Source organism: Sturnus vulgaris, chromosome 5, assembly GCF_052056855.1.
Source record: "Sturnus vulgaris isolate bStuVul1 chromosome 5, bStuVul1.hap1, whole genome shotgun sequence".
NCBI lineage: Eukaryota > Metazoa > Chordata > Aves > Passeriformes > Sturnidae > Sturnus > Sturnus vulgaris.
Window position 1 is genome coordinate 39,362,011 of NC_142247.1, and position 15,117 is coordinate 39,377,127.

Consider the following 15,117-nt stretch of genomic DNA (forward strand, 5'->3'; position numbering starts at 1 on the left):
GTGCCCCTCACCTCTAGTAACATCTAAACTGCTCTCATCTGATGCAGTCATACCAAGACATCTAAGCAGGCTCTGATGGCAGTGGTGCTGTATATCGTTACCCAAGGCAGAGAAGCAAGCCTTTTTCTTGAGAGGATCATCATGGGACAGTCAAGTGGAAGGGACCTCAGGAGCTCTTTAGTCCAACCTCCCACTCAAAGCAAAGTCTGCTCTTATGCCAGACCAGCTCATGGAAGGTAAAAATCAAACTGGAGTTTGTTACTACTTGCGAGTCTTGTTCTTTGACTATTCCGTTGCAAACAGATCATGGTGGATTCAATATTGTACTTTGACATGCCAAACAAAATGTATTTTAAAGCAATGCTAATGCAAATTTAATTTTTTAAATGGAATTGGACATTTTTCTCAGCCCTGAGCATTGATTACTCATTATTGTTAAAAAAATAAAAAATTACACCTTGCAATTAAGGATGGAATAAATGGCTTTAACAGAATTTACTCAGACTTTCTGAAAGTCTGGCTAACCTTTATGTGAGAGATTAAATAGTAGTATAGTGGATTTATGCCACAACTTTTAATGTACTTACCAGTGAGTAGTTGTAAATGAGTAGTCTACAATTTCAACATAATTATTATAGTTTCCCTGCCATATTTGTGTCAGCCACAGATACTGTGTGTTTATTTAAATTTTTATCATTTTTTCTTCATCTTTAGTGTTTTCTGTACTTGTTTGTTGTTGCTAGGATTGAGATAATAGCTTACCAACACAAGATGCTTTTTGAAGAACTGATATATAAACCAAATTTAAAACAAAGTAAAGATGACAAATATTTAATCCACATTCACCTAAGATAAATGAGATTTTTTTTTGTTTGTTTCTTTTTGTGAATTTTTATTAAACCTCGGAGGCTGTCTGAGCAATAACGAGAATAACATTTGAAAACCAGCAAGTTGATATATTTTCCAACCCTTAAAAGAGAAAGGGAGCTCTTCAGTATGGAGCAGAAGGCCAAGCTCTCCAAGTATGCAAATTTCAGATAGGTGAATCTATATACTTTGCTTGAACTGAAATGACCAGAGATCCTAAATGTACTTAGTAACTTGGACAATATATGGGTAAGATTTTAAGATTTCAGCATTTAAGTCTTTGAAATTGTGTGTAATTTTAGGCATCTATTCTAGTTACTGTTCACTGTTAAATGATACCTCCTGAAGGCAATATTTAAATGCCTAATAAAGGCACTTAGATCTGCATTGCCCAGAGTAGCCTCATTAAAAGGACTCTATGCACTAATATCCAAGGTGATTGCTTCCTATCAGAGAGAATGTACGGTTTGTATAATGTGTGTCCCAACATGCATATTATCCTTAGGTGGAAGTGAGAAATGCAGAAACATTTCTGTGCAGTTCCTCAGACTGACTCTTCTTTCTGCCCAGGGAAGAGCTCAGCAGTTTTTCTGCTGCTGTTTTGAAAGACAGAGTACTTTTCCTTATTTTCTGGAGCTTAGAGTTTGGAGTCTAACCCTGGAATAGTATGATGAATATTCTTTTTGTCTCTTATTTTATAATAAAAATAAAAAGATTGAAAGTGTATTTGTCTGACAAAATATTGATGACTGGATAATCTATAGCAAAGCAACATTCAGAAGAATATGTTACCTGAATTATATATGCTGGGTGAAATTGCTATTCAGACAAACATTTCTAGCTTAACAGATCATTATATTTGCAATTACCTCATTCTGTCTTCTTTCACCTCATAAGGCTACCTCTATAAACTGATATAATCGTTATTAATCATTCAATTTCTCTCTTGAATTTCAGCCTTATATTGGGCTTACCAGCAAGGAACTGGCCAAACGTATTAAAATGAAATAGTAAAATTACTGTATTGTGAGGGTGTGATGAAATAGCAGCTCCACAGTCTCAGCTATCTTTTCAGAAAGTTAACATGGTGCATCTGGTGTAAAAAATAAATTTATGTTCAAAATGGTGTAATACACGTGATAGAGCTAGGATAATCTTCTGGCGTTATACTTAGGAGGATAACCTAAGTAACTATGTTTTGTTACAAAGTGATATTAAATAAGGGTTGTACAGATAATGTTCCCTCAAGCTACAGTGGTAATGAAGCACCACTTGACTGTAATTATATTTTTCATACTGAAAGGCTTTTTAAAATTTGTTTAGAATTTGACAAGAGAAAATACTGTACTTCATAAATTGATTGAATTGTTTCAGAACATCCTTTTGCAGTGCAGAGAAAGGAAGAATTTTTACAGCACGGCCTGATTTCTGTATGGAACACACAAAAGAGAGCAGTTTTAGTATTATGCAGCGGGTTTGAAGCTGTTGTTACAGAGAAAAGAGTTTTTTTCTGGAATACTCAGCTTCTACCCGAGTCTTGACCAGAGTGGGCTCTCCTGTCTGTCAGCTCCTTCCATGGCAGGCAACATGGAGCCAGCTGGGGTGGGGAGCTTAGCAGGTAATTCTGCACTTCGGTGGAAACACTGCACTGCTCTGTACTGCACTTGGGTGAGTTAGCTCACTGTTAAGTGACATCTGCAAAAATTGCTGATGCTGGACATGACCTCTAGAGAAAGCTGCTTTCCAGAGGGGAGAGGAAGTTCAGTGACTTGAGAGAACTTGGCAACAGGAATGACCTTGGGGTGAAGAAACAAATATCTCTTTCTAGTCTTTCTATTTATAGTTACCATGGCACTAGCTAAATTTATTAGGTCTTTAGGTGCTGAATAAATGACATAAATATGATATAAATAGCAACACATATATATCTGTTTTCAGCAGACATATGCTATTATTTTAAAGTAGGAGACATTTGTATTTATCCTTATTCAGAGAATGAGTCCCATAATTGTACTTATTTAAATGCCTCCCAAAGCTGGTATATATTTCTCATCCTATTTCAAATAAGAATGACATTTTTGTTTTAGCACCATGACAAAACTAGCCAACCCCGTTTCTTTTAACCTCTCAGCACCACACTAGAAGAGCCCTGATGTCTGACCATCATGTTGCCTTTTTAAAGACAATTTGGGAATACTCTTTTCTTATCCAGGGTGATGGTATAATGGAATACTATAGCATAGAGTACTATGGCAATTTAAAAAATGTCTCAATGCACAACTTTGCTCTTCATTGTGTCTTCTATTACACCACGCTTTTTTTGTTTTATTATTCCATAATTTATTAAATAGGTAACTTCTGAAATTGTCTGATCCCTAGACATGTAATTGTATAAAAAATACTTTTCTTCTTTTTTTTCATACTAGTAGCTGGATGCTCAGGGATTTTTGGTACATCTGAACTTAAGATTTGTACCTTTTTATGCCAAATGTTCAAGAGAATTTAAAGTATTTCCTGGCAGACTGGTTGCTATTTGCATAACAAGAAATGTCTATTAAAAGACTCTTGGGGTAATACTAGTAATCAGTAGACATTTTGAAAAAATATTCCCTGTAGCATTTTATTCTGCTTTGAAATGTTTACCTCTAAATACAGATGCTTATTCAGGAAAGAGAAAAGCTAAATTATTTCTTTTGTGCCAATTTTGTCAAAAAGTATTTCCCAGTTTGACTAAGACTGTGGGAGCTGGGAGCACAAAAGAAGCAAAAATTCTTCTCTACTCTAGTACAGAGGTCAGTAGAGTTAAACTACCATTAAATTTGGGGCAGATATTTTAATGAATTCCAGAAATACAACAATTGAATAGAAATAATGTGAATACAGATACCTTATTTCCTTTGAATTAGAACACTGCTGCTTATGGTCAAGCTGAAAGAGAGTTGAGCTAAATCTTCTGTGAAAAATAAATGTTTCTAAATGAAGGATAATGGTTTCAAGGATATGCTGTATAAATTTGTGTTTATAAAATGAAAATTCCCCTTCCTTTTAATGTCTGCGTTTGGTTTTGCTTTGAAGAAAAATAAGCAGTTTGGTGAATGGTAGGGGTGAGACCATGCCTGTAGCTTGTATTATGGTTGATGTTCCATGTATAAAGAATATGAAATCCTTTTGGGAGAGGGTAATTGGATCAAGCAAAATTGTGAAAGTAGTTTGTATTTGGCCCTCATGAAAATACTCTTTCTCACAAGGTATCACATTCATCTACTCCACGAAGAACCCAATGTGAAATAATCTTATTGACATCCATATTGGATCTTTCTCTGGTGCAGATGTGTATAGCTCCATATGCCGTGCTAATTAACATTCATCAGTTCAGTTGAGTTAAGGATATGAATTTATTGAGGAAAAATTGATGAAATAATTTATTATAGATTTTGTGTTTACCACTGAAGGTCATACTGTTTATTTAAATAAGTTATTTATGAACTTATGAACAGCATTTCACAATAACAGCTTTTAACAGTTTGTGGACTGGTCAGTTGAATAAATAAAAGGCACAGTAATTCCTTTTTACAGTTACATTACAGTTTTAATGAGAATCATTGATTTTTCTCTTAATACTAATGTGTTTAATGACCTTTCTAATGACATCTGTCACTACTGTTTCTTCTCAAATTGTACTGGCATTTTCTTTCAATGAAGCAAAGGATTTTAATTACTTGTTATGTTGTTAGAATGAAAATTAGTACTCCTTTAAAGTAGTATGAAGGCTTGTAGAAGGCATATTCTGTTAAAAAAAAACAATTAGAAGCTGTCTGATTTTTGATCTACAGAAAAATTTTAGAAACTGTCCATTCCTTTGTCTTCAGAAAATAGATCTTGAGTGCTACATGTGAAACTGGCTTTTCGTTGTCAGTTTTTGCTACTTAATATCAAGTAGAGTTTGTGGAATTTGACATGGAAGAGTATGTTAAGGTAGTTCCTGACAACGTCTCTCTCAAGAGTGGAGGCCCTTCCACTTTTAATGGTACTATCTGAAGAAAAGATATGTGAATTAACTAAAACATTAATGTACCATGAATCACTAAAACCATCTATATATAGTTCCAAAAAGGTATTGCTTTTCTCTCTGTGGTGACTTTTCTTTCAATTGTAGATAGTGCTTGTCTTGAAAAACTCTTTTGTTTTCTACTGCTTATCTTCAATTGCTTTAATACTCTAAAACTTGGCTATTAAATACCAGTCTAACTTTAGTTAAGAGTGATTGTCAGCAAGCAACAAGGCTTTCGGTTAGTTTGTAATTATTAACATAATAAAGGCTATGGGTGAGAGTCAAAGAAAGTGACTCTAACACTGCTAAAGGGTTCGATCTGTTGATCTCTCTTGCAAACACACAGATGCAAGACTTAGTGTCACTTAGTGACGCGGGACAAGTGATTACAAGTGAAAAGCAGGACGTGAGTATTTTCATAAGCTGCTCAATCTTGATCAGTTAACAAAGATTACACATTCCAGTTTTGTCTGCATTACAGGTAGCAACGTTGCTTAGTTGATCTGGTCTAATTCAGGTTCAAAAATGAAGTACTCACCCACTTCAGGGCACTCCAAGCAGGCATGCCCGGATGTCAAGCTCAGAGCGGCCACCCTAAAAGGCGGGACTTGGGGGTTTCCATAACAACATCAGCCCGTCGTAGGCTGACACTACAACATTATTGCAGCAGCTTTGAGCGAGTATTAACCAAAATACAGTCACCATACATTTTGCCTGCTTTGCTGGTGGGGAATGTCTGTGCTGTGTAGAGGTGCTTCGTCTACGGCATATATTCTCTGTACATGTATGACTGAAATGGCCACATTTTTCTGAAGCTCTTTGGCATGTCTGTATAATATTTTGAAGTAGCACACAGCACATCAGAGTGTATGTGGCAAAACCCAACATGCGTTTGTGTGAAGTTATTAATATTAACTTATTTAGTACTTTAAAAATGAATAAAGATAAACACTCAGAAAAGCTGAGCAGCTATCGAGGCATGCAGAAAAAGTTTCCTCTAAGTAGTCCTTTGCACATAGCATGAAGAGATCAGAATCAGGTTTTCTCTACTTATTTTATAGCACACTTTGTAAAATCCAAACCAGGAGGCAGAAATGCCTGTTTTAACAACTAAAATGCACATGCAGTGTGAATGAAAACAGGATATTTAATTAATTAGACCAGAGATTGTTTCATAAAATAAGCTTGCTTTAAACAGGTTTCACAGGCCACCTAAAATAGAGGAAGCAAGCTTGCCAATAGCAGGAGCTAATGCTTCAATACCTTTCATTTTGTACTCTGAAAAGAAAACCTCTTCTTAAGCTCATTCATTTTCCAGAGGGAATGTCGAACGCTATTGTCAGAGCTGCTTTATTGTCACCATTTACAAAGGTCACCTGAATTAATTGACTTCTTACCACACGTATTGTTAAGCTACCCATTTCCTGACATTTTTGGAAAGGTGACAGGCTTAAAGCCAGTGGCTATCTGTTGATGGTTCTTTCACAGTGTTTGTTCCTCAGAACACAGTAGCTCTAAAATTACAAGCAAATAATTGTATTGGTGCAAAGGAACAGAATCTTTATTATGTTCTCTAGAGTTCATAGGAGTGAGGGGGCTGAAGGAAGAAAAATGGGTAGGAGAAATATTCAAAATACTGAGATATTTTTTTAATATAGATGTAGTACTCTAAAAAGCAAACAAAAGCATACGGGAAGATGCAGATTGTATTTTTTTTCCTTTTGAAGCATGCATTGGAGGGCTAACCTGTCTTTTTCATGGTGTAAAGTAAAATCTATCTCTGTCTTTCACTGATGCATGAATCACAGATCCATGCTGATGCACTTAACCAAATGTGTTTTCATCTGAAAGGATACTGAGGTACTCTGATACTGCATGGAAGAAATGACATACACATGCATAAGCACAAGCACATTAGACAACTGTACGGCTAGCCTGGAATTTTAAGTTGATTAAATTGTTTTAATAGAAAACCACTGATATTTTTCTAGCTCCCTGTATTTGCTGCCTTCTCCTTCCTCCTGTATTGGGCTCTCTTTCTCATCAGCAGTGCTGGGCAAAAACTCCAGCTAGACATGTGAAAACAAAGACATGGAAAGCAAAGACAAACAGTTCTGAGCCTTGCTGTACTAAAACAGGCAAAGCTGTTATAGTGATGGATTTAAACACTCTCCTTCCATGTAAATAGAGGCACCCTGCTGAGATCCTGTTAATTACCAAAGAAGATTAGAACTCCTCTGCTTAATGTGATCCTTTTCACCTAACGCGTCAGTTCCAGCTGCATCAGTAATCAGACATTCACACTGTCCCTTCTGACTGGAAAGGGGATGTTTTTAAGCGAAATCATTTGCCACAATCCTTAAGATGTAGCCTGGCAGAAATTCAATAACTGTTTGTGATATGCTCATTCAGCCTCATTGCTCAGTGGTTTTTAGGTCTTGACATAAACAGCATTTCCCTTAATCCTAGCACTGGAGAGAAGAAAGGAGGCTGTCCTGTATCTTGTTTTATTGGTTTCAAAACACATAGCAAGTGTTTAATTTGATATTGCCTCTGAAACATCAGTTGAAACATTCTCCTTTTGTATTTTTTTATCCTTTGATGTTCTTTCAAGCTAACAAAAGCACAAATCTGATACTATTGCAAGCATATTTAGATTGTTTCTGGCATAAAAAGCATATTGCATTTGCATTTTTGTTCAGAAAGTAAAATGTGAAAATACACTAATAAAATAACTTTACAAAAAGAAGAAAGGGGAAAGAGTCTAGAAGTTAAGATAAAAGTCGGGGTAAAATTGAAAATAAAGAGGAACTTACCCTATAATAAGAGCAGTTTCAGAGCTGGAGGAGTTCTTGTATCTCAGTAATTTTGAATCCTTAGTTCAGGTAGCGACATACTTGTATTAAAGCCGGAGTCTGTGTAGGTGAGCACACACGTATGTATGGGTGTGAGTCGGTGTGCATGCGTGCGTCTAACCGTCTATAATACAAAGATGTATCTATTGATATCCTACAACACGCGCGATTCTCTGTGCTGCCAGCTGAGATCCCTTGCGTTCGCCAGGCGCTGTTGCTCCCTGGCTGTCTGAGGCTCGCAATCCAGCGGAGAGAGAAAGAGGCGGGGTAGAGAGAGCTGCTCGCTAGCTGCTCTTATTTCTGCTGGTTTCCATGGTGGTCAGCGGTGCCCGGCTGGGGCTGTGGGCTGTCACACGGCCCCGGAGGTGCCGGCGGTGGCGGCTCCCGGAGCGGAGGGAGCGCGCCGTGCCCGCGGCGCGCAGGACGCGCGGCCAGCGGCGATGTGTGCGCGCCGCCGCCGCTCGGGCACGGGCGGCGGAACCTGCCCGTGCGCGCGCCCGGGCGCCTCCTCGCACTCGTGGGAGACGCGGGGCGCGCTTCGTGTCCGTGCGGAGCGCGGTGCCGGGCCCGAGCGTTCTCCCCACACCCCCCTTCTGCAGTTTGTATTTTTTTTTTTAATTTGTTTTTTTTAAGGTCTGTTATCTGTGCTCAGAACAACTTATTAGACGTCACTGAAGTTCTGCAAAGGCTGCTGTGGTTCAGAGGATACCGGATGATGGAAACATTCAGGAAAAATGTGTTGTGCCTTGCCCCCAGTTACGGTGCCTTTTCTTTTTTTTTTAAGCTTAAGACAGGAAAAGATTTTACGTATTCTTCCTCTTCCAAATTTTGTCAAATATTGCATTTTATTACCTGTGTTTATCAGTAGAAAGTAAGAGCAATAATATATCTTCCTGGGAAATAAAATTTCAGAATGATCTGTGAAAGGGGTTAGTTAAAAAGTCAGTTTCTCTCAATCTCGTTCTGCTTGAGTCTGTCTTTTACGGCCATTCAATTATATAAACAATAGGATGCCCAGATTTTTCCCTCCTTCCTTTCTTCCTTCTCCCTTTATGCCATGCTCTTTGGTGAATGATTTATTTTTTTCCCTATTTATTATGTGTCAAAGGGCATACAAACTAAGAAGGTTTAAGAACTGTAGAATAATTTGTGATTATCATCACCCCTTCTCCTAGATATACAAAACAATAAATTAGGTAGATGCTGTTAGGAAAAGGGGTTTAAAATATATATTAATTATATAAAATAAATTACCTTGTAATAGGAAATGATTAATAATGAAGTGCAAAGAATTGGTTATCAACAGGTCAGAAAGAAGAAAATGTTGAATCTATTGCGTGAATTCAGTTCCACAGCCCTGAGCAAGTGAGGCCACCCTCTAGTGGACTGAAGTGAGATGTGGTTCTCATTTCACACTCATCTGCTTTGAAGAAAGGCTCAAGATCTTGTCTAATAAGACTATGAAAACTTTCTGAAGATTAGTAAATGGTGTGAATTAGTGTACTTTTTGCAACAGCAATAGCACCAAAATTTTGCAATAAAATGGTTGCTATTTTATGAATACTGAGTCTCATCTCAATTCACTTTGAGTCAGATCTTGGACTGCATTATTTTTATTTTCATTTGGTAAAAAAATAATTTTATTACTCATAAAATCAGTTGTTATGAAAATTAAATTAATGTCACCATTCGGAATAAATTTCAGGTGGTTAAAATTGCTCAGGGCAAATTTTATGAAACTACTCCTGTTAGACTCACAGGTACTTATACTATGGCTCTATTAAAGCAGTCTTCCTTCTGCTGCAAATTTTATAATACTGCACTTAAGATAACTACAGTGAAAAAAGTGTTAAATTTTTTCAAAGATGTGTGCTGTTCATTTTTCACTCATCCGACTGAGTGGGACTGTTTCATAGATGAAATAATAGCATTTAAATGACTGATTAAATGCAAATAGGTGAGATACTCTAGGCCAGGGAAAGGCCAAGTGGTCTTTTCATTTCCTCTCATTCTTTGTTATGGATATCCAATTCTTTTTATAATGTGAGTTAAAGAGTTATAACAAAAAAGTTGTGGCTAACTCATCTTTAGTTACCTTTTAGGTCTTCTTGCCTGAGGTGGGGACAGGCAAAACTAAGATCAGGAAGATGTCACATCATCTTTCTGTAGCCTCAGGGCTCATTGGTGAATCCTTGTTTCTCCTTTGCCCCCACGAGATGGCTCTTGGAGCCTCTGATGTATGTAACGTCCACCACCATGAGCTGCAAATCCAAGCCATTTTAAAATTCCAAGTCAACCTATAAGCCTTCCCTGCTGCACAACATAATGTCCCATGTTGGATGGGATAATGCTCAGGGTGTTTTAAGTAAGCACAACCCAAAGCCCAAAGAGTAGGACATCTTGTCATTGTAGCTCCCACAAGACAAATGGAAATCCTTCCTGATCTCAGTCCTCTCCTAACTCTCCCCCTCAAAAGATATTAGCCTGTGCTACAGGAGTGGTATTTTGGGTGAAGTAAGGGACAAAAAAATTTCAAAAAGTTTGGACAAAGCTGAAAATGTTCTTTTAAAAACAAATAAAAACTGCTATTTCTCATATCTCATCCAGTGGAGAAACAGATGATCTGGAGGAAGGTAAATAGATAGGGACTAGCATTGCCTATGTGAAATCTTGCTTGGGTTTTGCCCCTAGCCTCCTCATGATCTCAGTGTCATTCATTCAAAATCTGGCTTTCTAATTAACATGAGAATCATGCAAAAACATACTCAGTTATTTGACATGTGAAATTAAGATTAGAGAAGTGCTTCATTTTGCTTGATTGTGTGGACTGTGTAATTAGAGGGCTAGATAATTAAATCAACTAAAGTATACTTGCATAAAGAAAGTGAGTTCTTACGATAAAGACTATATGTGCAATTAAAGTACTTCCTTGATAGGCATACATTTGCATATTTGTTAAAATGTTATTAAATCATACTAAAATTCTGTTTTGTAAAAAAAAGGTGAAGTAATTGAATTTTATGGTTTAGGTAATGCTAAAGGAATATATTTTTTCAAGCTATATGCAGGAGAAAAGTATCTTTTACAACCAAAACAATTATGATTAATAAAGTTCATTAAGTTATTTTTCTCCTGATTTCACTATGATGCTTAGTGGTTTTAAAATAGCAATGTATTTTATGAAAATCATATATATAGCTAATAAGTTACAGGATAGGAAAAAATTCTCTCAAACTGAGAGAGAGACAATGAAATTAATGCAGACTAACTCCAGCAATTTATTTAGCCTACATTTTATCTGATTACTGAGTGCACATTAAATAAACTAAGTAATTATTTGTTTGTAATGGACAATAAACACAATCCATAAACCCCTTAGTTATTAAAATACAATGATTCTGTGTCTGCATTTTTCTCAGAATTGGAAGATGATTTCAAACCTTTTCCCTGTTTTTCATTATGTAGAAAGGCAGAGCATCCTTGGGCCTCCATATCCTATTTTGTGGTTCAGGATTAACCATGACCATTTCTAGTGTTTTCAGTCTGTGAGAACACAGCTCTGTTTAAAATACAGCAAGTGTGGTTAAAAACTTTAATAAATGCTATGCAGTTATGGTAAAAATTCCACAACTATTTGATTTAAATTCTAAGATGACACACTTTATATTAGAAATTGGTAATTAAAATTTTTAAGTGTGTATCCATACAGATTAAGTCCATGTGTAAAAGAGACAACACTTTTGGAACAGCTTTATCGCTCATGACTACACGTGCTCCTATCCTGGTTCCTGAGGCACCATGACTACAAGGAGGAGGTTCAGTGGTGGCTTTTCTCACTTTCTTATTGTAGCCTGTAGAGTAAAAAAAGAACTGGTGTTTATTTGACAGATTAATTCTCACCAGTTCTGCAAAGCACACCCTTTTTGTATTTTCCGTGTGGGTTGTGAAGGTATTCCTTTCTGAGTGAAGGTCACTTTCAAAGAAATCTGTGTTGTGGTGTCATCAGTTAATTTATTAATTGACTTATTTATTATAGTCAGTTGTCATTGTGTGATTTGCCTGGAAGAGAGAAAAAAGAGCCACCACATCATGTAACCCTGTACTGCCAGTATCTTCAGTGTGATGTCATCAACCTGACATTGTCATGTGCATTTTTAGGTATTCTGGCAAGACTATTGACGTTTTCCGAAAAGGGCTAAGCTCCTATACAGACTAATTTTTATTAATATGTATCTTTCCAAAATTGAATGATTTTTGCAGTGATAAACAAAAGCAACATTTCTGGCTCTTATTCTTTCTCTTTTTTTGAAGATGAAAGGCTTGTTGCCAACAATGAATTCAAATTTCTAGAGTTGCACTTCGTAATGTAAAATACTGTATCAGATTACTTAACCTGCTATGAAATTTCTTTTATCAGATCTGAGAGCTAGTGTTGATACAATAGAGCAAAAGCAGATGGAAACAAATCTGTAAAGAATTTCACATACAGAAAAATTCACATATACAAAAAGCCCCAGTTACTTCATTAAATGCTATGTAGGTAGTAAGTGCTATATGACTTGGCAAGATCTGGAACTGCATAGTAAAGAGCCTTATAGTACAGGCAGATTCAGTCATGTGTGACGGGGTTGAATGAAAGCAAGGGTGAGGAGCTGATCTTGGTGATCAAGGAGATATTTTCTGTTCCAGAAGTGTTGCCTATTCATGTAGCAGCTGTTTTCTGTGAAACAAAAAGTATGAGATCCCAGTCAAAAGCTATAGTCTTTTTCCTTGTTATAGGTCCCAGAGCCATAGTCAGCCTTCTTCAGGAGTGGCTAGATGTCTGAAAAAATCTTAACAAGTTTTATTCCTACTGGATCCAACACAGGGTGATATCTGAGTTCTAATTTTCATCCTTGACCCTATTTTAATTGGTAAGAATCCCTGGCATACCATTATCTGCAGAAGGCTGGAAGTGAGTCACGCTTAGCAGCCACAACCTTGCTATGTGACATGGGATTCTTAATGAAGACAGAGTAGTGAAAAGCAGCTGGAGAATCTTTATATGCAACTGGATAAAGCAGATGAAATACTGTAAAGCAATTTTCAAGCTCAACATATATGTTTAAAAATTGATTTCATCTCAGTAAGGTTATGTCTTACTTATGGTGACATCTCAGGTTTTGTAGCCTTCGTTAATTGGATATAGCTTATTGAGATCTTCTCTATGGTGGATCTTTAAGACTGAGATAACCTTGTTGATTTCTTAAGGATCTGCTTGGCTTTGATCCTTGTTTGGAGGACCTGGAATGTGCATGGAATGTAGCAGTTAGTGTCATAGCTCTTGGAACTAATCTGTATCTAAGGCTGATGAAGAAAATAGTTGCAGTAATGATTTGAATGCAAAGCAAAGAATTTACATCCTGCTGTCAATTTGTTGTAATTGGGTAGTGATAGGTCTTGAAGTTTCTGTCCTTATAGAGAAGCCATTTTCTGTTTCTTTGCTCATATCTATTTGCCTTTCTATGGAACATTAACTGATATTTTATCTGAAACAGGTTTGTACTTTTTCTGTTGACACTGTGTGGTGTGGAAAATAGTATGTGATCAGTGAAAGGGAATCTCCTTCTCCCAATAATAATTTTATTTTAAATTTAGCCACCTTCCCTGATAATGCCACATTTGTGGCAATAAATGCCATATATATAGTGTGTGTTTCTCAAGGGCAGAACTTCTGACTTGAATTTCTTAACTTTATGAAACTAAACGAACTATTCTTGTTGCATTTTATTGTGGTTTAATATTAAGATTAATGGATAACAATAGAAATTTTAAGTTACCTGCTTTTCATAACTATTTCCACAAGAGCTGTATTGGTGATTTAGAAAACTTTAGAGTCACTAAGCTAAATATTAGAACTACAATGTCATTTTGCTTTTAGTTACTTCTACTTGGAGACTGAGAGAAGTATCAGTTATTTTCCCATGCTATCAATAGCATGAATTTGTCCTGGTGATGATAAGAAACAGCATGAATAAGTGCAGTGTGTGTTCAGAATATGGTTACCTAATGTTAGTTTAAATAAAGTACGCTAAACTTTCAGAGTGTAATGGGTACCTAGGTGTAGTCCTTAGTAGTTTAGTTATACAATTTCATTTTTTTCAACTTGCAGATCTGGAAAATTAATTGAAAGGTCAGTGGAACATGCAACAGCCATATTGATTAAAACCCAAGCAATGTAACTAGGAATGCAGTAAATGTCTTCCCTCTTATCTCTAGTTTCACTGCCAAAAATTGTACACATTAAATATTTTGTTTAAATGTAAAGCTATCTTTCAATCAATAAGCTGGGGGTAGAAAGGATCATGTACAGCATGACTTACTGGAGGAGGAGTTGTTTCAGAGGCTTTCACATAGTTTCCATTACTAAGGAAACCACTTATTTTGTCTGTGCATGTTTTGAAAAGATCTCTCATTTGAAGTCTGGTGCTCAGACACAGGATTGCATTATAGCACTGAGAAAGAAGCAAGGGAAACAAAAGAGGCGTAAAACCACTCCATCTTTAAAGATTATAGCGTATTGCATTGCAGGCTTATGAAAGTGTACATATCTATCTATCTATCTATCTATCTATCTATCTATCTACATATATATATGTTTGAGAGATCTGTCTATATATGAACGCATTTTGATTATTTTGTCCCTACAAAAAGTAACATGAAAATATTAATAAATTAGGCAGGGAAAGTAGATCTTGTTACTTCTTATACTTTGCATGCCTCTATTGTAAAGACATTTGAAAAATCTGGTGCACCATTTAGGTAGCAGCAAACATGGGTCCTTATTTTAATTTCCTGAAACAAAACATACTGTGAGATTGAAATAGAAAGAAATCCTTATCCATGGTTATGGATAAAACAAGGCTGCAAGTATGGCTCTGCATTCAACAGCTGATTAAACCTTTGCTTGGAAAGTGAGTCTGTTTTGGTAAAATTCTTGATGAAGTGTTAAATCCTGACTGCAAATATACACCCAACCATACTTAAACATATGTTATAGTTGGGTTAGCACGTTTTCCTCACATGAATAACACATACTTTCTGTGCTGATCAAACACTTCTATTAACAAACAATTGAATTAATGAACCCTCTATTACCAATACCAATTATGTATGCTCAGATGATATGCTCAGAAACTAAAAGGTGGCCTTAGTACAGCCAGATAAATCTGGTTTGATATGTTTAAAGTATAAGTATTTCAGTAACTTGGAACTGATTTCAAAGTATCCTCAAAGATGAGAATTGTTCACAAATAAGCTCAAAGTGCCAGAGAAATGTAGAAATACAGAAGATTACCAGAGATC

At 36.3% G+C, this 15,117-nt stretch overlaps 2 protein-coding genes across 6 annotated transcripts in view; one reads left to right on the top strand and one right to left on the bottom strand.

Annotated features, from left to right (window-relative positions):
* Nucleotides 1–8,256, bottom strand: part of LRRN3 (leucine rich repeat neuronal 3) — a 32,088-nt gene extending 23,832 nt beyond the window's left edge. The window contains exon 1 of the mRNA XM_014871175.2: nt 7,735–8,256. The gene's annotated coding sequence lies outside the window, so the exon portion shown is untranslated. The remainder of the gene's footprint in view (nt 1–7,734) is intronic.
* The window catches only part of IMMP2L (inner mitochondrial membrane peptidase subunit 2), a 409,528-nt gene that overhangs the window by 188,483 nt on the left and 205,928 nt on the right, over nt 1–15,117 (top strand). The window lies entirely within an intron of this gene.